Source organism: Myiozetetes cayanensis, unplaced genomic scaffold, assembly GCF_022539395.1.
Source record: "Myiozetetes cayanensis isolate MyiCay16 unplaced genomic scaffold, myiCay2020 scf4, whole genome shotgun sequence".
Taxonomy (NCBI): domain Eukaryota; kingdom Metazoa; phylum Chordata; class Aves; order Passeriformes; family Tyrannidae; genus Myiozetetes; species Myiozetetes cayanensis.
The window spans coordinates 33,904,579-33,931,572 of NW_026087631.1; the positions used below are offsets into that span (position 1 = coordinate 33,904,579).

At 39.1% G+C, this 26,994-nt stretch overlaps 1 protein-coding gene across 4 annotated transcripts in view; it reads left to right on the plus strand.

Moving 5' to 3' along the window:
• HAPLN1 (hyaluronan and proteoglycan link protein 1) overlaps positions 1-26,994 on the plus strand; it is a 114,735-nt gene that overhangs the window by 52,055 nt on the left and 35,686 nt on the right. The window contains exon 1 of one of the 4 annotated variants that reach the window (XM_050329119.1): positions 6,009-6,131. The exons of the other annotated variants lie outside the window; for them this stretch is intronic. The gene's annotated coding sequence lies outside the window, so the exon portion shown is untranslated. Of the gene's footprint in view, positions 1-6,008; positions 6,132-26,994 lie in introns of those variants that run through there. 4 annotated transcript variants of the gene reach the window in all.

The following is a 26,994-nucleotide window of genomic DNA, read 5'->3' on the forward strand; positions in this document are numbered from 1 at the left end:
GTATTTTCCTTATAATTTCCTAAGGCATATTTCCTGGGTTGGGTTGGGGTGTTTTTCTATCTAATGGAGTAAAACCTGCTTATTTCTGAGGTGTGCAGTGCAGGAATACTTGTGACACCAGTGAGATCTGCAGAAGGCATAGTGTAAGTGCAAAGTATTTTTATAACTTGCTGGTGGCAGAAAGATGCTTCTGCTTATTAATGACACCACAAAGTCTTGCCTCTTGTCTTACTAATTTTCCTTCCTCTTTGCTTCTTCATCCCACTCTACTTCTGTCCCACCAACTCATTTTCAGGGTCTAAATGGAAAACAGAAATATAATTAAGAGCAAAACTTACAGTGCTTACAGAAGATGGGAAAATTAAAAACAACCCACATTTGTTCTGGTGTGTGGAAGAGGCACAACTACTTGTGAGATACAGTATTAACAGCAAAAGGATTTTCAGAGAACCTTGGACGTGGCCCAAGTTGCTAATAAGTCAAATCAAATTTCATGGCAAGGATAACATAGATCAAAAGACAAAAATCAATGAATATTCTGGAGAGAAAAGTGTAAAGATTGTGTGATGAAGTGCTAAGTCAAAAGTGTATTTATGCAAAAATTATTCTCCTGATACAATCAGATGAAATGAAGACCACGCAAATTTCACAGAGCCAATACATCCATCTCCAGAGGAAGTGATGTGCTTTTTTTATTTATTTTTTCTTTTTTTTGGTGTTCCATTTCTTAAGTGGTAGAAATGAGAATATTGTAAAAAGGAAAAGATTATGTAGCCAGGAGTATGAAACAGCTATGACTGCCTCACTGAAACCTGACAACTAGTCTGAATAAAACAGCTTCATAGTGTAAAAAGCCCAACTTGTAAAAAGAAAGAGAAAACACTGTAGACTGAGAATCTATTAATAATCTCAACTGGAAAGCTGGCGTTCAGATGGCATAAAATAATTTCCTTTTTTTTCAGTCAGTTTGGAAAAGTAATGGGGGGGGTTAGATTACGTATATTTTTAGTGGATGTTCCTTGATTTTTCACTGTATTTGTATTTCTCTTCAGAGGGTTGTGGGTTTTTTTGTTTCAGTAAAAAATTTGCATCAGTGTGTAGGTGTTGTTTAGTTTGTATGTTTTGTTTTGGTTTGTTTTTTTAAGAGTGTATTCTACTGGCTTTTTCCTGTAGGTTTCTGTAGCTTGGTACCAGTGAGTCATCAGTATCCATCCTGATGAATTTTCCAAATGGAGGAAGTGCACAACTCACATTTTTTATCCCATTATTTGCTTTTACTTTACATCTTCTTCCTCACTGGGATCAAGTGTGCTTCGTTTCTGCTGCCAAGCTGATTCCTTCTCTTTTTCTGGATTCAGACTGAGCAACTCCCTGCAAATAAGTCATGGTGAGTGGCCACAAATAGAACTGAGGCAGTGTCTGAGGTGCCTTTGGGACCAGTGTCACTTAGCAGATCCATTACTGATCTGGAAGATACATGTAAGCAGAACGATAGTGAAATTTGAAGAAGATTCTTTGTGCAAGAAGAATGGACTATGCATTTCTCATAGGCCAGTAATCTTCTTGCAGAAAGATATCCCTGGCACTGTTTCCTAACACCTGATTTTTCAGTAAATCCTAAATGGACTACATTGCAACAGTGAGGAACTCTAATTTTTATATCAGTTGTGTATGTTTATGGTTTAAAACCCTTCTCTCACTCCAAAAAAAACCCCAGACAGGCACCAACTACTGAGATTTGAAAATTTCTAAGAAGGATTTTAGAATGGCATGACTTTTATGAGCTTTAAAAGCAAGTGAATCAGGAACTGAACAACCCAAAATTGAGCAAGTGATAAACCTGTTAAAAACAAAACCCTGAAAGTCTTCCTCTCCTGCTCTTTAGATTTATCAGGAAGACTGTGTTTTAGCTGCTCTTTTCCCAGTATCCTTATCCTCAAATCCTGGAAAATAGCCAATTTTAAGTGGCACCAGTGGGAATTTTCAAATTCCTTTCCACAGCAGTCCAATGCAACATGAATCACTACTTTCACTTTGCAGAAAATGCCACCTTTGCGTCCACATTAAAAAACAAAAATTCAAAGTCTTTCATACAATGATGCTGAATGTTCTTTTTTTTTTTTTTTCCTGGAGTTGTTGCCATGTTCTGAGGTGCCAGGAATAATAATCAGCAGGCCTATGAAGTTGCTCATCATGACAGTGCTCCCAGGTAAAAGCAAAACCTAATATCCGTTCATCTTATCTCACCTGGGTTTAAGCAAACAGCTTTCATTCTGCACCTTTTCATGGTCAGATACCAGGAGGGGAAAAAAATTAAAATCTAAACTATGCTTGGAAGAAAGGCAATAAACATCCTTGATCACTATTGTAGATATGGTTACTGAGTGCTTCCCAGGGATGATGGACGTGATGGAGCAGTGGTCTGCATGTGGAACAGCTCTTCAGATGGAGTTAAACTGTGCATCTCTCTAAAACCCTCCACAGGATTGATACAGACACATCACTATCAAGATATGCAGATTAGGCCTCCAAATCTGACAGAACCGTATGAAATCGCCTTTTTTTTTTTTTTCAACCTTTGTTGAGGGCCAGTCAGGCAAGTTCCTTTGAGATAGCACACTAGCGCACACTGTGCTAAGCAGAGCTTCTGGTTTTAACCCAAAATTCCTGCAGAATCATGTCTGTCTCATCAAAAAAACCTCACAATTAACATTTTACTTGTTTCTAACCTACATCTTTGCTCAACAAAATGACAACATCTCTCTAGGGCTTAATACATGGAAACACACCTATTACCCCAAAACAATGTTCATCTTGCTCAGCATCTCTCACAGCAATATTCAGAGCCTGAAGGATGACTGGAAAAGCTGAACTTTCCATTCATATATCCTCTTAGTATCCAGGAACCAGCAGCTCAACACTATTCTAGTAATTGGTCTTCAAACCACTATAAGGTGCCAGAATTAATCTTAAGATACACCAGAAGGTTTTATGATAAGACTCTTATGATGTTTCATCCTCTTAGTTTACCTGAGGCTGACATATGACTGGAAAAAAAAATACAATGAAAACCCAGATCTGTAAAAAATTACAATGAGAACCCAGAACTGTGAAACAAAAATACGATGAGAACCCACCCACACAAGTTCACTTTGTGGGATTTTTTTGTTTGTTTGTTTTTGTTTACTATGTAAAATAAACCAAAAATAGGGCCCCTAAACCAAAGATAGGGCTCCTAAAAGACTCCAGCCCCACAGCACAGGGCGTTGGTGTAGAAGAGCTGGGAGTCTCTCAGCTCAAACCAGTTACAAATAAAACAAATAAACAACCCGAAGGAGAGAGGGATGGGGAAATAAACACCTATTAAAAAACGACGGCCGCTAGAAAAACTCTGCTGCCTGTGCTGGGGGTGGGTCCAGCTTTTCCAGCAGCATCCCCGGATATCCCACCACGACGGGGAGGGATAGAGGAGGGAGAAGGGCCCAGACGAAGGGAACAGACTGGGCCACCGGTGTCCCCGATGTCCTCGGTGTCCTCTCAACGCTGTGCTTAGGTGCTAAGGTACCGAGGTACCACATTCCGCATTCCTCCCGCATCCCTCCCGCCGCATCCTCCCCGCCCGCGAGGCCCCACCGGCTCCTCCTGACGCCAGGGATGTGTTTTTTCTCGCCGTACCCCATCAAAGCCCCTCTGTTATTGAAATATGAGGCCGTTTCCTCCCCGGCGGGGAGGGAGCGGGACCGACGGGGAGGGCCGGGCATCGCCACCCCGAAGAAACGTCCCTTTGTGAAGGGCTGGAGGGGCCGGTGCCGCCCCATCCGACGGCTTCGGTGCACCCCCTGAGCTCTGGTCCCGGCTCCGACGGGTGTGAGCAAACCCCCACCGACCGTCGGGGTGCCCCAGCACGGAGGGATGCATCCCGGGAATGGGCACCCCGAGGATCCTCGGTCCCAAAAATCCTCCCCTGTGAACACCTGTACTTTGCATTGTTACACCGGGCAAATGCATTGCACGTCTTTTTTTTCTTTTTTTTTTTTTTTTCCTTTTATTAATAACCACAAACCCTGATATTTCTTTCTCTCAGGCAATCAATATTCTCTATTCCCCATTCTCCCGGGTTTTTATACAATTTTAAGAGAGGGTATAAAAATACTACACAAGTGCAATACAGAAGGAAATAATAGGTTAAACTTAATTGAAAGTGCTTGTTTTAATACGGAATATATCAGAGATGGGATTTTTGATGCTGTCCTGTGCAGGGCCATGATCCCTGTAGGTCCCTTCCAAGTTAGGATATTCCACAATTCCAGGCAGAGGCCTGTTTATTTGCTTGGGGCTTGTTTTATTTTTGTTTTATTTTTCCTTCCATTGGGATGTGCTGTGAAGTAGCGGCAGAGACACAGCAGTAGTGACCCCTGCTCGGTGACACTGCCGAAACTGACGTCCCTTCAAATGTGCCTTTGCACCAGGATGTGTCAAGCTCTGGCATTTCCTGATTGAGGAGGATTGATGGGCTGCAGCCTCTTTTTGATGGTACAGGCTGATAGTTTGACACCCACAATGATAAAAGTTTAGCAGGGTCCAGAATGAAAAATTATGTTGGAGAGTTGCCGTGGGTGTGACACAGTTACATTCTACTGTTTGGGGGGCTTGGGGGGAAGGATAAAATTAATCCACAAGACCAAGTTGCCCAGGCTACCTGTGTAGAGGTTAAGAATTCCACATACATTTCCTGCTGTTTGGAGATGAGGCATCAAGAACCTTATTTTTTTTCTAGTGGAGGAAAGTGACACGTGCTTTAAATAAATAACATTACTTGAGCCCAAATTTGCCAACCTGTAATATATCATTACAGTCTGACCTTTCCCATCTCCCTTCCCCCCCACCCCCGCCCTTTTCATTTCATCTGTTGTTGTTTGATTTGCGGTTTGGTTTTGGATCAGTTGCTTTTTTAAATAAGACACATCTATAGATACAACGTCATCACCTTTTATCCACAGTTGTAAGACGGGAGACTCAATCTTCATGTTTTTCCTTCTATGGCATTTAGGGGGTTAAAGCCACATGCTGCATGGGTTTTAAGCAGACTCCTTTGGGGTTGTGTGTCTCGTGATGGGAAATGGACCCCAACCCAGAAATTGTTGATCCTGGAGGAACACTTTGGCCTCAGGTGCTGCTCAGAAATTGCGTAAAGACTCGGGGACAGCAGTTGCCTGACATTAGGAACTAGTGATGCCAGTGTCCTGAGCAAGGTGTGCTCTGTATTTGAGGTGTAACAAGAGAAGCTGGGTTTGTTTCCTGGATTAATAATTCAACTGGAAGTTGGGGATAAAAGAAAAACAGAGGGTTATCCTGTTGGGTCCAGCTGTTTCCTCCCCACTGCACACCCCCTTCATGCATCACTTTCTCCCTGTCTGAAACCAAGTTTTCAACCTCAAAGTTAGTGGTGGGTGGAGGGGCTGTGAATAAGGAGCGGGGGCAGGGAATGAGCAGAGGCAAGTGGTCAGAAGTGTCATGTTTCTCAGGGTGTCACACACTCTAAATCCCTAAATTCAATGGTGCCTTCATGAGGAACACTACCAACTTCTTCCTTTTTTTTTTCAGTGTTATTTTTTTATGATTTCCTCCCCACCCTTTTTTTTTTTTTTTTTAGCTCCGTGTAGTTTTTAGCTCGGGACTTGTATGCATAGCGAGAAGCTTTTTTAGGTGTGGATCTGGGAGGGCTGGACCTAAGGGGCGAGGACAGGGACCTGGAGGGAGAGGACAGCGCGCTGGGGCGGGGGTGGGTGAGTGTGGGTGTGTGAGAGGGAAACGGCATGTGTGGGTTTATTTTTTCCTCCCATTCCTGGGGTCTGAAAGGAAGCACGTTGAGCTGTAATTAAGAGATCTTGGAGGCGTACTTAACTCATGACGTGTTGCTTTTCTTTTGCTCTCGGTGAGAAAGTGGCTCTCTCTTCCCTGAATCAGGTCCTCTGCCACCCAGAGCCACAAAGAGACACTCGGGACATAGACACACACACGCACACACTGACTTAAGGTGAGCTCCAGAAACTTTCTCTGCACTTCGCTGCCCTCCGTCCCAAACTGCTGGAGAGTTCTGAGAGCATCTCAACTCGGGAGCTCTGCGCAAGGTAAAAAAAAAAAAAAAAAAGAAAAAAAAATCAACAAAAAAAAACCCCTAACCAAACTTTTGGGAAAGTTTGTTACTCGTTTGCTTCTCTAAGTCAGATGGGGATCCAGTGAGCAGAGCCTGTGGCATCAGCTGCAGGGCTGCTCTGGAGGGATTTTTGAGCTATCTAATTTGGCAGCTGGGGCAGGGGGTGAGGATGAAAGACGGGTTGAAACTGGGTAACTTCAATGTCTGACTTTAAGCGCTCTGTATTAACATAGCAGGGATCAAATTGCAACTGCAGACTCCGTCTGAAAGACAGAAGTTGTGTTCTCCTGTTCTGTGACTTTCTCCTGCAGGATTACACATCTCACAAAGATTTGCTTTTTTTTTTTTTTTTGGGGGGGGGTGGTATTTCTCTATCCGTTCAGATGCTTTTAGAAGTTTAGAGGATGGTATACTGAACAAACATTTCAAAGACTGGAAGTAGGTCTGTACAAAGTACTGCCCATCCACTTTGAATAAGATTTTGATAAGATGTGATATGTTGCATACTGATGTCACATTTGGGTATTTACTGTTAGAGAAAGTCTGAATAACATTTGGCACAGGTTTCTGTATCATCTCCACTCACCAAGAAAGTTCGATGCTGCAGCATTTTATATGTGTAGCTGCATATTAGCTGATCCATGGCTGCAGTAATTGTATCATTTTACTGTGTGTGTGTTTGGGGTTTGGGGTCAAACATTTACTAAGTTGTCATTCTAAACGTTTTTCATGACAAAACTACTTGTGTGGTAGGTTTAGACAGAAAGGGCTGGAAAGCATTTGTATGTTTGAATCAAGGAGGTTTATTGCTATTTGTATATAATTAGTGAGGGTTTAATTACTGCTTGGATCTTCCAGGGCAGAAAGTGCTGCCATGTAAGTGGCTGTGTGATGTCATGTAAATGATATAACACCTCGAGGAGGCTCTGGGAACCTAACAATGTGTGCAAGAGAATCATGTGGGTTATTAACAGCAGTGAGTTTGTATTAATGCCTACCAAGTCTATTTTAGTGCCTAAATGTGGGAAGAAGCAATCTGGGAAGGGTCCTGTTTTGTTAGGGAAAGATTGCTAGAAGAATTTATGAAGTGGTAGCTGAGAACATATATGCAGTGAGGCTTTGTAACTATGGATACACACTTTCTCCATAAACAGAGTTTCTAGAGGCAGGTTATTTTCACACATGGAGAAATTTATCATAAACAGGAAAATTATCCTCAGCTCCCATGAAGAGGGAACCAGGAATCTGTAGCCTTGTGCTAAGGCACGTCATGCAGAATGCTAAATCCTTGTGCTGTACAGAGGCAGCTCTTGCTTCGTTGGATTTTCTTATAGCATAGCTAAGTCAAGTTTCTCTGGGTGAATTATCTGAGAATCTAACCCTTGTGTAGTTACCTGTATTACATTTAGTGTCAAGGGGAAAGGGAAGAATACAGAATGTAGAAAGGAACAGAAAGAAAGTGGGGGGAAAATATCGATTTGTGATACTTTTCAATGCAGCAGTTAGAGCAAAGTAGGGACAGAAATGTAGAGATAAGCTTTTTCAAGTTAAACAAAAATAAAAGTCAGTGTAATAATCAAGACATTGCCAGTCTGCACTGAAATTGTGCCTGTCTTCCTAATGAGAATCCTGAATCTATAGGCAGATTCCACTAAAAAAGACAAAAAAAGCTCTGTGTCATTATGAAGAAAAGTATTATTCACAGAAATGTCCTCTTCAGAGAATTACACTGACAGTGTAATTCACAGCAAAGCATCCTTTCACAACAAACATAGCAGGTTCAGTTTCCTCTCAGTTTCAGTGAGCTTGGTTAAAACAGCCTACTAAAAACAAACAAACAAAAACCCCCAACAAACAAACAAACAAAACCCTAAAGTTTTGAAGCAGGGGGAGAAGAGGTTTCAGAATAGGGTGGAGAGTTTTCAGTTGCGTGGTGGAATACACTTTAATTTTTAAAGTTTGTAATAATAATAAGAAGAGGTTTTGTACTGCAGGTCCCTAGCCTTTCTGATTTTATGCTGATTTGTGACTAACAATAATATTTTTGTCGACTATTGATCACAACCTGGAGGCAAAAGAACTATTATCAATACTTAATGAAGTTGTTCAACTTCCTTGCCCGTCAGTAAAAGTCTGGAAATAATATGGACCACCCTTTAAAAAGTGTTTTTAAGATCTTCAAGTAAAGAAAGACATTGCAATTGCTTATATTTAAATATATTAAAAGTTTTCCAATTCACTGCAAGGATTAAAGTGTGAGAACTGAAATTAGTGTTTTCTGCTTTTCATTTGCCTTTTCACTGAAGCAGTACTTAAGCTATCTTTGGAAGTTGAAGTATTTTGCATTTCTGTTTCATTGTAAACCTGACAGTGTATTTCATTGCTTAAAACTCTACGGAAATGAAAAGTTATTTTCTTATGACAAGCTGCTTCTGTTGGTTGTGAGGAAGTATTAGACATTCTGTCTGCTGTTAGTAACTGTAACATACAGTGCTGCACTTGAAAAGGGAGCTTGTAACTTGTAGGTAACAAAATGTTCTTTGGGGGGAAAAATAAAAAAAAGCTTGAATATACTTAGGATTTCAATCAATCGTGTTTAAGGAAGATTAGAGGAAACAGCTGGCTAAACAAATATTAGGTGTAATGTGGATGCGGTGGTATAAATTAATAATGCAGTTCTTTATCTTCTGTATGAATGGGAGGTTTTGTAGAGATAAGGCGATTTTACACGGTCACCGCATGCCACCTAGTGGATATTGCCGAGTCTTTTGGCAGATTTTTCTATTCACAACATCTGTAACTAATTCAGGTGCTATTTAACTGTAAGTGGTTAGTAAGTTTTATTCGGGTTTATCATTAAAACAAAATAATCTGTTTTTTTTGTTTTCTGATTTTTATTTTAATAGATTTTTAGGGGAGGTTATTTCTGCTTTTTAAGTGCCCATTAGACCTGACAAAAATCAGTTCATCTTTTATTTATAATTTGCCACTAATATCTGTTTCCAAAGACTTGTTAAATCACTCAGTGACAAATAGCTGTAACTTAACACTTGGTTTGATGTACTGAGCTGTTGCTGCAAAAGTGGAGGAATTTCTGTACAAATATTTTCTTAGCAGAAGTTTTGTTCAGCAGTCAGGATTTCAAAGCTCCTTCCAGAAGAACTCTTTTATTACTTAGGATGTGCTTTTGTTAACATCACTTTTGTTTTGTCCCTGAATATTCTGTCATGGCAAATATTTGTCATCTTTATCCATAGGCATGGATAAAGAAAATGTATTATTTCTGGTGGCTGATAAAAGTTCATAAACCCTCCCCATCTTTTTCCCCACCTGCCAGTTATCTCCACATGCTTCAGACATTGCACACACTTATAGCTTAGACTGCCCTCTCTCTTTATTAGGGAAAGGATTTTTTTTTTCCCCCACTGGATGGTTTATTCAGTGGCAGATGTTCAGGTGCTGTCATTTCTTATATCTCTAAAAAGGATCCCATTAAATTACAAAATTTTAAGCAGGCAAACATGTATCTGGACAGACTTTGTGATCAGATTTATGTTATGTGACCAGTTTACATGCTTCTACTTCCTAAGCTTTTTTAAAATGTCGCCATCACCACAGCTTCCGCTGCAGTCATCCCCTGGGTAGCCAAAGTAGGAGGTGAATCCATGATTCTGACCCCACATTTTTCAAGTAGGTGCCACAATGGCTACTGGAACAAAGAAATACTAAAATACATGGCAAAGTCAAGCTTCCTGTGCTTTACTTGCTCCTGATTTTCATCATTGAACAGTAAATCAAATGGCAACATCACGCTTAGCAGAATACTTAGTTTCTGTGTCCTGCTCATTCTCTTAGCTTTGAAAACATTTCTTTTTTTCTTTTAATTAGGACAACAGAATCTATGTCTTAAACAGTATTAATAGCTCTGAAAACAAACATTTAATATGTGCGTTAAGAAATCACATAGCAGTAACTTGCACTGATTCTCTGAAAACTTTTCTCAAGGCTTACACAAGACATTGACATAGGAGGTTGTTAACATGAGCACAAGGTAACAGCTAAAGTGAGAAGGAAATCTGCTTTTCCATTAGTCAGGCAAAGTTTATATGAGTCAAAGTCTAGGAGGGTGAAATACCATAGCATCAAATGGGTTAATTAACTGGATTCTCTGCTTCGTAGGTGACTTACCTGTCTTTTTAGCTCTGGTACTGTGAATCACAAGAGCTGCTAATGTAGAGACATGCAAACTGTGTTTATGAGAGTCTTTGCAAGGCTGCAGAGTCTCTCCCAGGACAAATCTTTCCGCTGGTGTCACTGGCACGCGGAGTCACTGCCACTTCCTAGTGCAGGGCACATAAGGGCAAAATCTGCATCCCTAATTGTCTGGCATAATAGAAGTAAAATCATGAGACCAGAAGAATGTCCCTAGATATATATAACTCTTGCTTCGAAAAATGTCATCTTGGCATTTGTCTGATAGCAGGAGACCATTATCTTGAGACAGCTTTCCATTAATAATATCTCCTAATTACCTTAAAATTCTTGCAGTCTAAAGGAATATATGGGCAACGGAGACAGGTTAGATTGGAAATGTGTTTGCCAGAAATCTAAGTGGTAGAAGACAAGCTACTCTAGTGTAGAAAGAAGGAAAAGTGAGAATCATGGAATGCTTTGGGTTGGAAGGGTCATCAAGGGTCATCAAGATCCACCCCCCCCACCCCCCACCCCCGCCATGGACTTACTTAGAGAAAGTTCAGATTTGGTTTGATCAGTTTTGGTCTGTGTGTTTGCAAGTAGATATATTAAGTTTTGGCAGTTTGGGGCACTTTTTTTATTTTTATTTTTTCTGCATATCATATGTTAATTTGCACTGCTTGTGTGATGATACCTGGTAACTCATCATCTAAATTGTATCAGTAAGTACTAGTGAATTATATCATGAGGTATACTTACATCTATTGTGATCAACATTTTTTTATGTCCAGAATTCCTTTCCTGCATTAATGCCTACACACACAGACAAGTGGCAGTCTCTGTGCATCTATGGGTGTCTATAAGTATTGCATTTTAATGTAAGTTCAGCTCTGATCAAATCCCACAATAAATCTCACTGCACTGTGAAATTCTGATCCAGGAAAACAATATATAGGCAACTTTACTAACACTAGTAATTCAGTGAGATCCATAGAAACTCAAACAGGCCTCAGTGAATAAAACTATTTGAATCCATAACATAACACATATCTCATCAAAAAGCAATGCATAAAGCTCCTAACCCGCAAATCTGTTTAGCTTTATAGATATAGATACCTCAGTGATATCAATAGAGCATTAAGTAAAACTGTGCACACTCACTAAGAGTAGAGAAATCAAGGCCTGCCCCTATGGAATCTCTGGACAGAAGTGGATGAATAATGTAGGAAAAAACCCCAACATTAATTGCTAACATAGCTTCCCAAACTCTCCAGTCAAAACTGAGTGACTACCCGTCTATTCATTAACATTTGGGAAGATACATTCTACAGTCCAAAATATTTATGTGGGTTTTGTTTTTTATTTTTCCATACACATATTTTTCAAGCAAAAAACAAAAATGAAACCCATGCCTGAGTCACATAAAAATAGGAAAAGCATCTTGAAAAATGTGAAAACATTGCAGTGTTGGGCCCAACCAAGGGATAGTATCATAGAAAAATAATATTGCAATAGGTATGGTGGTTCTTTTACTGAAATTGCAGTGATACACGTGGTACAACTATAATAGACTGTAACGGTGCCACCACTCTCTGATCACACTGCCTATGGTTTAAGGTAATTTTTTTAACACCCAAAATGCTCTGCATGCAGCAGTGAAGGTCTGCATTTTTAATTTCTTGAATAATCTGAAAGATTTACCTGCATGTTTTTATTTTGAAACTCTGTTTCCAGATTTCCAAATGTCTGAAGCAAAATGTGAAGTCGTAACTTGTTTCTTTAGTAGCTTTGATTATATAGACATAAAATGGGCGGGGCAAAGTGTGATTCAGCTTTTATTAGCAAATCATGCAGGCAGGCAGATATTTTTGTTTGGTTTTCTTGTTTTGTTCAGATGCTATCATATATATTCTTTGATTGGTTTCATTGGAACAGATTTTCACTGGTGCACTTTAAATACAGTTGGACTTAATGTTCTTAAAGGTACTTTCCAATCTGAATAATTCTAAGAAGTGTACTAATGTGGTGACTGTGCATTTGTCTGGTTGTGCATGTTGTGGTATACCTGGTCACCGGTATCACGTCATATTGCTCTAATGTACTTTGAGGATTTAATGGTCATCTCTGTGAGCCAAGAACCAAGGAGAGACAGTGTTGATCTATCAAAGGTTTTCTATATTTTGCCCAGCTGAAACAGTGAATGGAGAGGACAATAATTCAGCTGTTATTATAGGTGAAGTCAATGTAGCCAATGAATGGGTTATTGCTTCCAGTTTCCAGGCATTTCACTCTGTTTTGCCCCATGGGCAGGCTGAGAGAAGCAGCCTCCATATCTGGTTTCATCTGCATTTTAATGCAAGTTCAGCTCTGATCAAATCAGACAGTAAGAAAAACTTTCAAATCCAGTGGGCCATTACCCAGCAGGATGGGGGAATAATAGTGGCAACTTTAACGTCTTCATAAACAAGCCGGGGAGATATTGTCTTGATAAAACTAGTGTGACACATTTTCAAAACTGGTTAGGAAACAAATAGCTCACTGTGAAAACAGAAGCTCATTTCAAATGGGATTTTGCCAGGGCTAGTCAGCATTGGTACACTTCAAGATTTTCATTAGTAACTTGGATAAGTGAATAGAAAATATGCATAGGTTTTTAGAAAATGCAAAGTAGGAAGGAACTTTGAAGTCAAAATTGTTTTGCCTGACTAGAGAAAAACTGGGGAAAAAAAGTTTTAAAAAAACATAATGTGGTAAACTGAGGCAGAAATAAAACAACCTACAAAGATGTTTTGGCATCTAAACAAGCAGAAAAGGGTTTAACAAAATCTAGATAGGTTAATGGAGCCCCTGGTGGTCTAGTGGTTAAGGGCGCGACGCTGTCACTGCGGAGGCCTGGGTTCGATTCCCGGTCAGGGCCACTCCCGGGCAGGTGGGGCTCGTTAGCCCTTAAAGGCAACCCACCTACGTCCTAAGGACCTCGCTGCCACCGTCCAAGCTCGCTTGGCCCCGGCAGATGAACCTTAGGATTAAAGGGTGGGCTCAGTTCCGCGCACACTGTGTCTCACCTAAAAAATCCAATGTGCAGGCTGGAAGGTGTAAAGACCTTCCCTGGATCTTCGCTCGCAAAGACTGGCCATTATTATTATAAATAGGTTAATGAATGTCCACCGTTTGTGGGTCAAGATGGTAACACTTCCTTCTTGAATGTAAAGATTCAAATACGTGATCTCTGCAAGCACAGTTCAGTCCAATCTGATTTCAAAACTCATCTGGGTGCACAGAACTTGAGAATTATTTATTTTCAATCATATACTGCAAATCTGAAACAGAAACAGCATCCTTGCCTATGCGTATCACTGTTATGAGAGATAGTCGATAAAAACTTAATTCACTGTTTCTCAAGATATATCAAGCACCAAAAAATATGCAGAGAGTTATGAGATAACTTCACTTAAATAGAACTTAGCCAAGGAATAATGGATGTCTATCAGAAAATTAAACTACCACACTTATGGAAAAGTGTCAAGAGAAAGCACAGACATTTATTTCCAGACCAGGAGACACAGATCTTGTAAGGGTGGCCTATATTTGGTGCATCTAATGATTGATGGAGATTCTGTTGTTTTATCTGAGGAATGCTAGTTCAGGACTGCACCATTACTGAATTATTGCAATCTGTTTGTTTCCTGACATTGTACTGGGGAAATATACTTTACTTCTAGCTGATTATGTGTTTCATTAAAACTGTATTTATTTCTCTGACTTACAGTGTGTAAAACAATCATATCAGAGAATAACCCTCCTTCTGCAATGATATTCATTGGCCTTTTATTATTACTTCAGAAATTGCTATGGAACTATGATTTACAGGTTTTATGTTTGTTTTTTTTTTTAATATATATATATACTAGTACCAACTGTCCAGTTTATATTGAGTTTTACACATAAAAGTAAACCAAAATCGTATAGATAAAAGTGTAAAAATGGTGACTGCATGTTGGAGGGCAAGAACTCACCCTATAAACACCTAAAGAGAGGGAGGTAGGTGTCTCTAATGTGAAAGCTCACTATCTTTAAGTTCCTTTAATACCAAATAGCCAATTTAACGTATTTTTTATGTCAGGCTTGAATATTACCTAAACTGTCACCCAAAGTCATCAGAAATCCAGGATCTTGGTTCAATAAATTTTAGCTCTCTGTTTATGCCACCTGTGAGTAATGGCCATGGAGTCCCAATTTCTTTATTTCCCCTTCAGGGAAATTTATAGAAAGTCTTTGTGGTCTGGAGGAAAACAGAAGCAAGAAAAAGCCTCTTTTTTTCCAATTAAATGCTTTCAAATTCAGTTTAAATGTGCAAATAAATATGAGCAAAAGGAAAATTAAACACTCTGCTTGTCAACAGGTGGAACTTTTTGTTCCCGTGGTTTTAGGATGCATGTTGTCATTTTAGGAAATCATGACAAAGGCAACTCTGATTCTTTGTGGGTACATAAACTCCTTCCAGACTTTAGTAAGGACAATAGAGCACACAGGAAATACATGTGGGTTTACCTCAAGGAGAATTTGGTTCACACTCCTCTGTCATGGAAGCTTAAATATGGCAGGTGGCCTAGAAAGCATAACAGTCTACTCTTGTAATTCCCACAACATTTTCTGGGTTTGTTTTATTAGGTCATCAGTTTTGAAGTCATAATTTTAGATAACAGTCTTGACTCCCAGTAAGAAAAGTCTTTTGACCTTTGTGCTTGTAATGGAAAGCTTGAATATGCAAACTGCAGAGATAAGTTAAAGAGAATTAAGAATAAAAAAGAAGACATTACAGAATTTTACCAAACCTCCAGTCCAGCATCATTTTCTGTTGCCTTTTGAGGAAAAAGGAAGAGCAAAAATACTGGGTAAGAAACAGTGAGGTAAAACTAAATTGCACTAATTGCTTTTCCTCACACAAGAATAGAGAGGAGGAAGCTCCCTCCTTCTGTGAAGGGTAACTACTACTGTAAAATGTTGAACAGTCCTCCTAGAACTGTGTTTAGCTGAAGGAAGCAAAGAAAGACAGCATACAGAAAACATGAGGCTCATTTACACTGTGTTTCCCAATTGAGTCTTCAATTTCCTTTCATGCAGCCCTTAATTGCTCTTGGCTTTGACCTTTTAATGCAATTCTCCAGCACTAAACTGATCAACATCTCTAGATTGACTCAGGAAGCTGTGGCTTCATCATGGTTGATTCAGTGCTAGAAGAGCCTTTTGAAGTGCTATCTTTCATCTCAAAGTGACCTCAAATATGTCCATATCATGCATTGCTTGGACAGTGAGGAATGAGCCAACAGATTTGCCTACAATACTGACCTTTGCTTTCCTCTTTCTCAAATAAAATTACATTAGAAGATAGCCAAAGGTCCACAGGCACAAAAGAGACCATTAGGAATAAATTAGTGCTCACTGTATACTTATAATGTAGTTTATCATTTCACTTCTGCAGGAATTCTGGTGTAATTGCAAGTCAGGCAACTCTATTGAAAAGCTGAAGACCAGTACCCCACTGCTTATATCTCCCTGACACTCAAACTGATAACTTCTCAGTTCATAATGAAGTGCCCACAGAGGACTTCCAGGGAATCACTATTGTTGTCTTAGCTCCTTTCTGTTTCAAGGGGGGAGAACTGTGGTTACTGTATTAGCAGAGAATAGAGCACAATGTCAGTTTGAGGTTCAGGCATCTGAAAAAAAATAATAGTTATTATCTTTTTATGTATTACTTGCAATAGGGAAGAAAGCTTTGCTGAGCAGTTAGAACATTTTACTGTCAAGATATTTCATTGTGGATTATAATGAAAGAAGTCCGGAGAAACTAAATGGAGAGTCCATCTCTATCATTGACCATTGCTCAGTTGATCCAACGTCACTGTTTTTATGCAAACTCATAGTTCCAATAGGATTTCTGAGCTTGACTGAATCACAGCAAGCCAGTCACTGAGCCCAAAGTAACAATTACACTAGAAGCTGGAATAATTCCCAGCACTCCTGTTGATTTGGAGCTGCCATTGTCTCTAGTATTTCAAACAGTGGTTATTGCAAATACAGAAGAGATGTCTGTATGTTAAAGACTGCAAGAAAGTAAATGTGATTAAAATAAAATAATCTAGGCTGCCTGAGAGTACTGGGAATTCTAAAGGTTAAAAAAAAAAAAAAAGTTTCTGCCCCAGAAACTTTCCATCTCACTTCTAGAAAAAAAAATACAACAAATTACACAGAGAAGATTTGGAAACAACAACAAAACCTACAAAAAAAGCCTACAGCTTTTCGCTTATAAGTGACACATTTTAATGATTCAAAGTTAAAACTAAAAAAATAGATGTAGTAATAGAAATTATATATGGAAATGTATGCAACTTTTTTCAATGCAGTGGAACACCTGATAGTCACCTTGTTTAAATACACTGGATGTGAATGCCATGCATTTACTCTACAAAGATATAAATATCTACACAAGTAGAAGGCAAATAAAAATCTGGTCAATGTGCTTTGAGCAACAAGGTTATTGTTCTAGCTGAAGAAGACAAAAAAAACCAGTTCTGGCTCATGCTTTGTTGAAAATAGTCGTATAACTTTCCATTATTTACTTTTCCAAAGGTTAATATGGCAGCCTGAAAAATGTTAAATAATTACAGTGAAGGTTGTTGATGCTAATGTCTTCTGACTCATTTACTCAGAGGCCAATAATATTCATTTTGATTTCTTAACTTCATTTTCCTTTTAAAGTATCTATAGTTTCTCAAATTGTTAATTTATAATTTTGTAGATGTAATTGCAATGCTTTTAGATACCTTTATTCAGAGCAGATAAAATTATTCCATAGTTGGCCAACAACACCATCTAGCCTGTCAATGTGTCTTGTAGCACAACCCCTCTCCTTGGGTTGGATGGATTGCCACTGCTTGTAAAGTGGTGCTTGTGCTAAGGGAAGGGTTGAGTTACCAGAGCACATGATCTCCTCCACATGAAAGCATGGGAAAGTGGCTAATTCAAGATGAAAAAAAATTCAAGACAAAGCAAAACATGGAAAGCCACTGCATTGGAAACATACCTCACATCACCCATGTCAGCTCTTCATTCCCCTCTTATTCAGCCCAGTCAGTGCAGTCATACTTATCTCATAAGGAGCATTGGGCCAGGGCACCATTTTTCACACCATTAGTTGCACCCCCAAGTTAGTTTGGTATTAGTACACTATGCTCACATTTTAAACTACTTATTGCATAAAGAAGATACTAGGGATTTTAGATAATCTAGTGTATTCAAGGCTTTAGCAGGGGGAAGAGTCCATTTCTGACTTTGGAGTTTCCCTTGGAGAAAAACCTGCATGAAGTTGGACTTACAGCTGGAAAAGATGTTTTCAGAATCATGATGTCTGTCTGATCCCTGTTGTGGGCAGATATGATACACACCATGGTGATGATCTTTGTGGTCCTCTCCAATCCAAACCATCCCATGATTCTGTGATCTCTCTATGATTCTCTCTACCTGTTAACAGTAGTTCAGGGGAATCAGCTGAGTGGTTCTACCAAAGCTATTACCCAGGAAAGTGTTAATTGTGTTGTGTTTAAACAGCAATTGCTACACTTCTGACAAGATACTTTAACTTCTTTGAATCTAATAGGAGCTGTGGGCCTCCCTGAGAGGGAACACTGGAGATTCCTCCAGGGACCATGGAGGTTCTTTCCACAAGCTCATATTCAGCAGGTTTTCTTCAGAACCATGAAAATAATTTGTAGTTCTTGCAAATCACTTCTCATCCCTACATCTTAAATAGCATTACAGAGACAGCAACTAGCATGAAGCCATATGATACAAGTGGATGTGAATTTAGCATGATACATATATTTATATTTTTTTCATAGAAGTGTTCAGGAACACATTTATCACTTTCAAAGCAAGGAGAAATCTTATGCATTTTTCTTATACACATCCATTGTGCAGAGAATCCTGACTGCCAATATGTACAGATGGTGACAGACTCAGCTTGCAGTGCCTGTGCAGTGACTGTGTCCTGTACCCTGCTCAGAGGTATTGCACAGTCACCACAAGACTCAAGCAACAGACCAGCAAGGAACACTTTGCCGGAAAGCATTTTCAGGTCAGGATGTTTCCTCAGCTACCCTGCAATGCTGAAAAGGTTTCTCAGATTTATAGCATAACACTGCAGTAAGCTGTGGATGCGTCTTGTGGAATTAATAACTATGCTTCAGTGACTGAGAAGTACAGATGATGTTGTTTAACCTCTCCTCTTGCCTGCTAAAAATCAAATATTTGTCTTTGACAGTACCCACTACTCTGTTTTGCCAGAAAGTTGGGTCATTTTCCTTTCTTCTGATGGCCAGCAAAAGGAAAAGTGGGCCTGCACAGTTACTATTGTCTTTTTCTTTATCCTTGTAAAACATTGAAACCCAGAATTCTCAAATACTTTCATATGCTTCAGAAAGGTTTACCTTAGTTTTGTTGTGATTTGAGTTTTTTCCCTAGTTATTTCTTGTTTATAGGTTGTTGGTTTTTTGTTTTGTTTTTTTTTTCTTTCAATTTGGGGGGGTATTTTTTTGTGTTTTATTCTGGAATTTGGGGGGGATTTTTTTTTAATATTTTTTTGCTTTTGTTAATTTCTTTTTCATAGGGTGTTGGAGGGTATTTTTTCAGGTAGCAGCACTGTCCTAGGTATTCTGGAACATTTAGAGGATCTATTTCTAGATGTCCTAGAGAACACTAGATAGTTAGATTTTTATCGTTTTATATTCTTATCATATGAACACAAGAAAAGGGAATTTTGAAGCTGGAAGGGAACACACAAGTGGAAAGAGAGTAGAAAAAGTTTAAAACTTTTCATTGAGGAAATTGAATCTTCTGAAAGAAGGTAAAAAAATTCCATTTAAGATAAAATCACAATTGACAGAGAAAGTATAGGTGCTTAAAAGTTTGAAGTGAGCACAGAGAGGTTGGATACTGGACCATAGTCCTGGCAGTTTTTTCTTCCTGGGATTTACTGCTTGCTATGCCATGGCACAGCAGGGAGCTGCAGGATGTCCCTCCCTGAGCAGCAAGGGAGGCCTTCCACTGCAAACACATCCTTTATCCCCAGACTGAATAACAAGACAGAAAATAGTTTCTTACAAGATTTTATTGAAAGGTAAATAAATAGTGAATAAATGTTAGAAGTTATGAAGAATTATAAAGAAAGAAATCAGCTGAAGTCCAAATATCACTTTTGAATTCAGAGCACACAAGGAAAGTCTGTGTTGTAGTCAAGGTGCTGCTATTTATAGCTTATACATCCAGAGTTTACACTAGAAATGAGTTTATAATGGAAAGTATGTTGGATTATGAGTCTGCCAGTACCTTTTTTCCAACAAAATCTAATTTGAGACATTTAAACAGAGGTGTTTGGAGCAGACGACTAGTGTAGAAAGCATTTTTTTTTCTTGTTTTCTCATGACCAATTTGAAATCCTTCAGAAAATATGTGTGCCAGCCCTTTTATAGTAATAATGAAGGAGATTTCTTGGCTTTTAAATAGCATCTGACTTTAGAGCCTTTGATGTCCCAGTTGCAAAATAGAGGTCACTCACTATCTCACACAGTAACTGTGAGGAACTGCTCACAGCCACTGCACTCTGGTTTTGATTTTCTCCTTTTGCTCTCACTCTGTTCTCAAGGGATGTGATCTATTGCAACCACTCAGGTCATACCTAGAACTGAATTCTCAACCAGATGCTCAGCCAAAAATTGTTCCACCCAGTTCCTCGTCCCCATTCTTGGAGAGAAAAAGAACAACAAAACTTGTTTTGTTGCTGCAATTGTTGTCCCCTTCCCATGGAAGAGAAGGTATCACATTCCTTTAATTGGTTTTCCCTGCAGCACATCTGAGACACTGTGACTCCCTGAGACTAAAATGCCTCTGGTATCTAACGGCAGGAATTGTGTTCCTCTTGACACCGACAAAGATCAAAGATAAATGCCTCAAGTTAGTCTAGAAGTAAAAGGCAAATGGTCCTCAGTCTACATTTGTATAAAGCAGATCCACGACTATACCTCAAAAGATGTGAAGTGTAAATTTCAGATTAAAACAGCAGGGTTCAAAGGCATTAGTTCTGTGTAGTGTAATCTTTTAGTGGCATGTTGAAGGTGCAAAATTTATCTTCATTAAATGCAGGGTTTGTATGAATGTTTTTATGTCTGTGTCAGATTTAATTAGAGCACTGACCTGATTTTTTAGGAAGAGACTTCTACTGTCTACAGGCTTTCCAGGGAGACTAGGTTATTAAAGATCTCATCTATTATATTTATTCTTCTCAGATTATTTCATTTTGATGCTCAAGAAACTGCTTTTTAAACAGAATATATTCTTCAAATTGAGTAAAAGAAAAGTGTATTTTCTAAGATTGTTATCATGTGACAGCCAATGAAAATCTATTTTTTAATGTGCTTATGTCAATGACATTTTCTTTACTACTTTTTGCTATATTAGCAGCTATGGCCCCTAAAATGAGAAACTTCTCCCCTTGGATGTGTGTTTCCTGTGAGAATGTTAAAATAGCTGTTCTACATGAATAACCCAATTTAGAAACAGATTAACCACCACACAAGTATGAAGGAGGGGTGGGCATGGAGGTTGCATATGGGACCTGCTCAAGCCCATCCTGTGACATTCCATTCCCAGAGAACAGAAAGTTAATATTTTGCGAATAAGTATTCACTTTCTGCCTGGAGTCCACAGTAACTGTGCAAGCAGACACTCTTTTTTTCAGAGCAGATAATAACGTGTCTTGAGGATTCAAGAGAAAAGAGAGACAAATTGTTTTATTGAAGGTTTCACATTCAGTAATTTCTCTCCTTGTCTCGAGTAGGCACCTACTCAAGAGGATGACAAAATTCCTGCAAGCTGAGTAATCTTACCAGCTTTTGCTGGTGCAGTCATGTCAACCAAAAACACATCTTGCTTTGTCAGAGCATGTTCAACAGCCAAAGTTCGAATAATGGTCATCCACACACATGTGTGTATATATATATATATATACACACACATACACATATGTATATAAATATGTGTGTATATATACACAAATAGCAATGTGTGTGTGCAGTGGTGCACATTAGAAGGGTTTCAGCTTTTTTCCTGTTGTAGCTCAGGTAGAGCATCTGCTCCCCAGTTCACAGTAGAAGCATACACTGCAGCAGCAGGTACCCCATCATGGCCAAAATAGGTGCAAGTTGCTGGGCTGGTTCAAGCAAACCAGGTTGGCAGGTTTTTCTCCAAGGCAGCCATGGGAGAGCAGGACTTAGGGTCTGTAGTTACTCCACAGGTCATTGATACCATGGCACAAGTGCAAAAAAATTGCGCTTTTTATAATAAGAGCTCACTTTGCTCACCAACTGTTCTCAATTATGCTTTGGGAGGCTTTTTTCCCCCCTCTTACAGCTATGCCTACACTAGGACTGACCTGTCAGTATTGGTCTACCTATCTAGCTAAATCAACAAACCTTCTCTAGTGTAGATTAAACTTAATTAGGGATTAGCACAGCTCCCAGTCTCTTGTTTGGCAGCCCTCAGGCTGAGAGGCAGAGCTCTGCTAGGGTTAGTTTATGGAGGCCTCCACTGGATAGATTTGGTCATTTGGGACTCTTTTTCTTTTAACTCCTGATATCTGACTCCCTAAAAACCCTGCCCTGGCAAAACAGCCTGGAGAACAGCATTTATGGTGCAAACCTTGACATTTGGATGTAAGTGGATCTGTGCATTTGGCCTCTGAGAAAGAAATGAAACTGAGCTGACCCCACAAGACTTAAACTCCTGGTAAGTGAAAGATCCTAGAGTAGTGTCCTATGCCCTGTATGCTCTGCATTTTATAGAGCTCAGGAAATTTCTACATGTCACCAAGGTGAGAGCTGGCTTAAGTAGAAGTCAGTAACTCAGTTTATTTGATAATTTATGGTCCTAGTCAAAATCCTAACTTCTAAAAGAGTAAGGAAATGTTAAACCTTGTTGATGCACAGATCTCTCATGGTCTGACAAGTACTTGGGGTAGGTGATGCTGCATATGTTTTAGAAAAATTACAGCTATTCCATAGTTCAGTCTGTGGAACATCTGAGAAGAAATAAGCAGAAATATCAGCTTTCCAGGGCATTCCTTACTAGATCTTCCTGTTCTCTCCTCTTCCCTGTGGGATAGTGAAGGCTTAGCAGCAACAACCCCTGCCATTAGCACACCAAAGGGAAAACCAATCCTTTTTCCATTATCAGCACTTTGGGGATGGGAGTGTCCCCTCAGACAGTTTTGGAGATGCCTTGTTTCCACTGCTTTTCAGTCCTTCAATCCATGCCACAGTTTTAACACCCCTATTTGCAGTCAGTGGAGCTTGTTATGGAAATTTTCCAGTTGCCTCTGGCGCATGTATTTGGTGTGAACATATTAGCGAAGCTTTAGTGACCGAAAAAAAAAGATCTTGTGAAAGGCCAAGCTGTATCAAGGCAAAAGTCAGCCTTGCCTTTTGTCAAATGATCATCTGCACTAATTGCTCAGGAAAAGAATATATCTTTAAAAATAAAAAATAAAAATGGGCAGGAAGAGTGTAAAACTATCTTGTGTTTCCAGTACCTTTGGAAGAGAACCCTGTCTGAGATATAGGACAGTTCCCACCATCCTCCACAGTGTGGTAATCCTTGTTTTAGCAGCACAGCTTCACCTCATGGGTGAGAGTGTGTATTAGAGAACACTGCCTAGAGTGTGTTCAAAAGTGCTATTGAAATAATGTCTGTGGGGTTGAAACACCCTGCATAATCCTGAGGACATGAAAGCACCAAAAAACCCCCTGCATTTATTCTGGATGACTGTAGAATTGCTGATCCCTGTAATTAACTTGGTTGAGTGGAACACTAAAAAAACTAAGTGAATCCTATTAATTTAATTGGCATCTTTGAAACCCCATTGATTTTAAGCCTACCAGTGTTGTGGGTATTCTTGTTGTTGACTAAGCAAGGATATGGCCTTGTCTGGCTTAAACCAAATCCATACAATTTCCTTGTTAACTGAGTTTTCCAGTTCAGAGATTGCCAAGAAACCTTTTTTTTTTTTTTGCTGAAATCTGCACAGGTTTACCTGAAGGACAGACCATAAGCCAGAAGATAGTGCTGGCAGTGAAAAATAAACCTCAGAACAGTTCAATTAACAATTACATCAATATTTTTAAAATTATCTTCTGTTTCATATCATATACCTATGAACTAAAACCAATCCTTACACTTTGGTTCTCTCAGGCTCTGTATAATTGTGTACTAAACTCAACTCTTTCCTGTCTGTGGCTTTCCATACATTCTTTTTCTTAATGTATGTTTATATGTTATTTTTCTGAAGCAGAATGTAAGTATTTCCTAGATAAAGAACTTCAGTCACATCTTCCTACATCTGAATATATCTGAACCTAAAATACAACATGCTTTTGTTAATGTACTTGGTGCACTAAACTGCACAACTAAACTGCACGCTCTACAAGCTCCTTTGCTTACATGGTCTAAGAGAGTTTTATTAACCATGATATGCTGCATCATGATTTTTATCAAGCAGTTGCGAATTATTCAGTTGATCTTAATTCTCTGGTTTGCGTTTTCTGAAATTTCCTCAAGTCCTTGTGCTTTTTCATTACAAGGGTGTTAAACCACAGCACTGTATTTGGAGGAGCTCCTGCACTCTTTTTCATGTCTTGTCTTTAATTTACAAGTATGTGTTGAAATTATCTTTATTTTCACAACTTAACATCTCAAATTACTCTCAGTGGTCCAGAGTGGGGATGGAACTGCCATTTTCCTTGCTTTCTACCACACCTCTGAAATGTGAGGGCTGGCTTCTTCCCATTTTGCACATCACCACTGCAGCAGAGAGAAACCTTCTGTATGACTAAGCATTTCAAGAGACAGGCCATTAAGTCAGCCACATGTGTCTCTATTTCATTTGCAGATATTTAATGATCTGTGTCAGGCAGAACAGCGTTGCTATTAGAGCATGGAGTTCATTTAGGAAATTACTGGAGTCACATACCGTCAGAATATTAAAAGCTGCTTTGAGGTGTCTCTTGCAAGAAGTCCAAGTGATGAGAAAGGTGCTTTGCTACCAGTGCTGAGTGTTACTGGGAGCATGTTGGTAGGTGTATCTGGATCAATAGGAAGCCCCATTCCATTATATTGGATCATATCATTAATAGCAGGAACCAGGAGAGTCTGGACCTGTCACAACAGAGAAGGAAAAAATTCTGCTTGAGATGAGAATCGATTAACGTACTTATATTAAGGCTTTTGCCAAAAATTAGGTATCCAAGAACAAACAAAAGGGATCCCCTCTGTCATAATCTAGTCCTCTCCTATCCACATTCTTCTTCATCCCAGGCAGTTTTTCAGAGAGCAAGCAAGTTATGATTTAAAACTAGCTGTGTTTCTTTCCTCCATGCTAAAATGTGATTTAAAGTACCTGTGTTTTTTTCCTTCATACTAAAATGTCTTCATGGAGGCTGTGACATTTTTCTACAGCTTAAAATCATGTAATTTCCAGTCTGAACTTATTTATGGCCCCACTAGTTCAGTTCCCAAGTCTTAGCTGAAATGTTCTTTTCCTCCTCTGGCATTTACTCTCTGTTATATTTATAGAGAGCAACTATATCCCTCCTCAGCTCTGTATTGCCAGACTAAGCAAGACAAGCTCTTTTGGTCTCTTTTTGTAAAATGGGTTTTTCTTTTCTCTGATAGCCCAAAAAACCCTTGGATGTATCATGTTCTGAGCTACTCCCTTCTGATCCCAGGGCACAGAATGCCTAAAGATGTTGCCAGTGTCACTGAGTGAAAAAAGAGATTGCAAGGTGATGGAGATATGCGGTAGTCAGCCCAGCTCTTCATTGGTCCCTGGCAGCCCTATTGCCAAAATTTCCATTTTCTCTCGTAGCCTTTCTGGAGACCATCAAGCCACCCTTCCACTAATTCCACGATTCCCTTCCTTAAACTCATCAGGTGATGCTCCGAGGCAAAATTTTGAGGTTTAGCACAACTATGCCATCCACATTTTTTAAAAATCTTTGCCTCCTTATAATAATCTCTTCCTTCTTTATCCTAAATAATAATTTCCCATTTGGCCTCTTCCTGTTGAATTCAATAAATGTCTTTTTCCTGGTTCTGCTGCTGTTAGATTCCTTAGTTCAAAGTGCAGCACTGCAATCACTGTAAGTCAATATCTACAACTGGTAGATATACAGAGTCTGGACCTTTGAATGTAGACAAATTTTTGGCATCTTTTTACATCTGACCGACCAAGGGTATCATGCAAGTTTCTGTTATCATTCTGCAAACCAGAAAACAATACTTTATTTTTTTTAATAAATGATCGAATGCATTTTTGAACTCAAAATAAAAAGTGATTTTCAGACCATAGTTTGTTGTATTCTCGCTATTGTTGATTGTTTTGTAAATCAAAGCCAAAACAAACAAAAAGTGAATGCATAATAACAAGGTGACACCGTTTAGTTTCATTAAAGTTTGCAAGGATAGCCTTTATATTTTTTATAACCCCCACAATCTTAAAAAAGTTCAGTTGGTTCTCAATAGAATTCAACTAACAAGATGTTAATTAAACAATTATGTGGCTCATCTGTTTTTTTAGTGTCCTCAGGGTTAAGATACTGCAATGAAAAGATATTTAAGAAGAACAGGAGGAAACGTGGTACAAATTGATATCTACCTGCTTATCTGTGTGTATAGATATGGTCAGGGGATATCACAGGGAGCTTCAGAATATGAAAATGTGTGGTGTTTTTTAGCGATGGCCTTATGAAGAAGTCCCCATCTGATCTAGACACCGACATATCTCATTATAGCAATGCGGCAGGTCCTTTCAACTGTAAATATACTCATTTCCACAGTACCCTTTGAGCAACAGAAAATACGGTCACGGTGTCACTGATAGTGAGCTTAGAAATAGAAAACCAACCCTCCCCAACACTTCCACATTCCCTTCAAGGTCCCACACAAAGGGTAGAGGGGGCAGAGTTGAACCCATGCCCCACAAAACCTGAACTAATGGCATGACCTCTAGACCTTCCCTTCCTTTAGAATAACTGATCTCAGTAGAAAGTATGTTTTGCCATTGATTGCAGATAAATTCAGTTAAAATATTGCTGAAAGAATTGTGCTTTTACAAGTGATCTCCATATGGCTTTGATCTGGCTACACCTGTAGCCAATTCTTTGTGACCCAATATCCAAAGAAAACTTATGTGTCATTGCAGTAAGAAGCAGATGTTTGATGAAAACAGTGCTGTTGTAAAATTAAAGTGTTTACCTTCTTAGAGACAATGATTCAACAGAGGCTTGTACTGCAAACATGAAGCAGCAATTTAAAAAATATGCAGAGCATTATATCTCTGCTATTATTTCTTTAGGAAACTGGCTTGTTAAAACTCATTCTCAATGAGATTGAAAGTGCAGACGGGGCAATTCTCAGATGACAAAAAAAAAAAAGGGTAGTACAGGACTAGGTTCTCGTGGCTGGCTGGGCAAGGAATCCTGTTTTATTCTTTGCACCGGATCCATGACTAAAATGTTATACTGCCAGTAATTCCT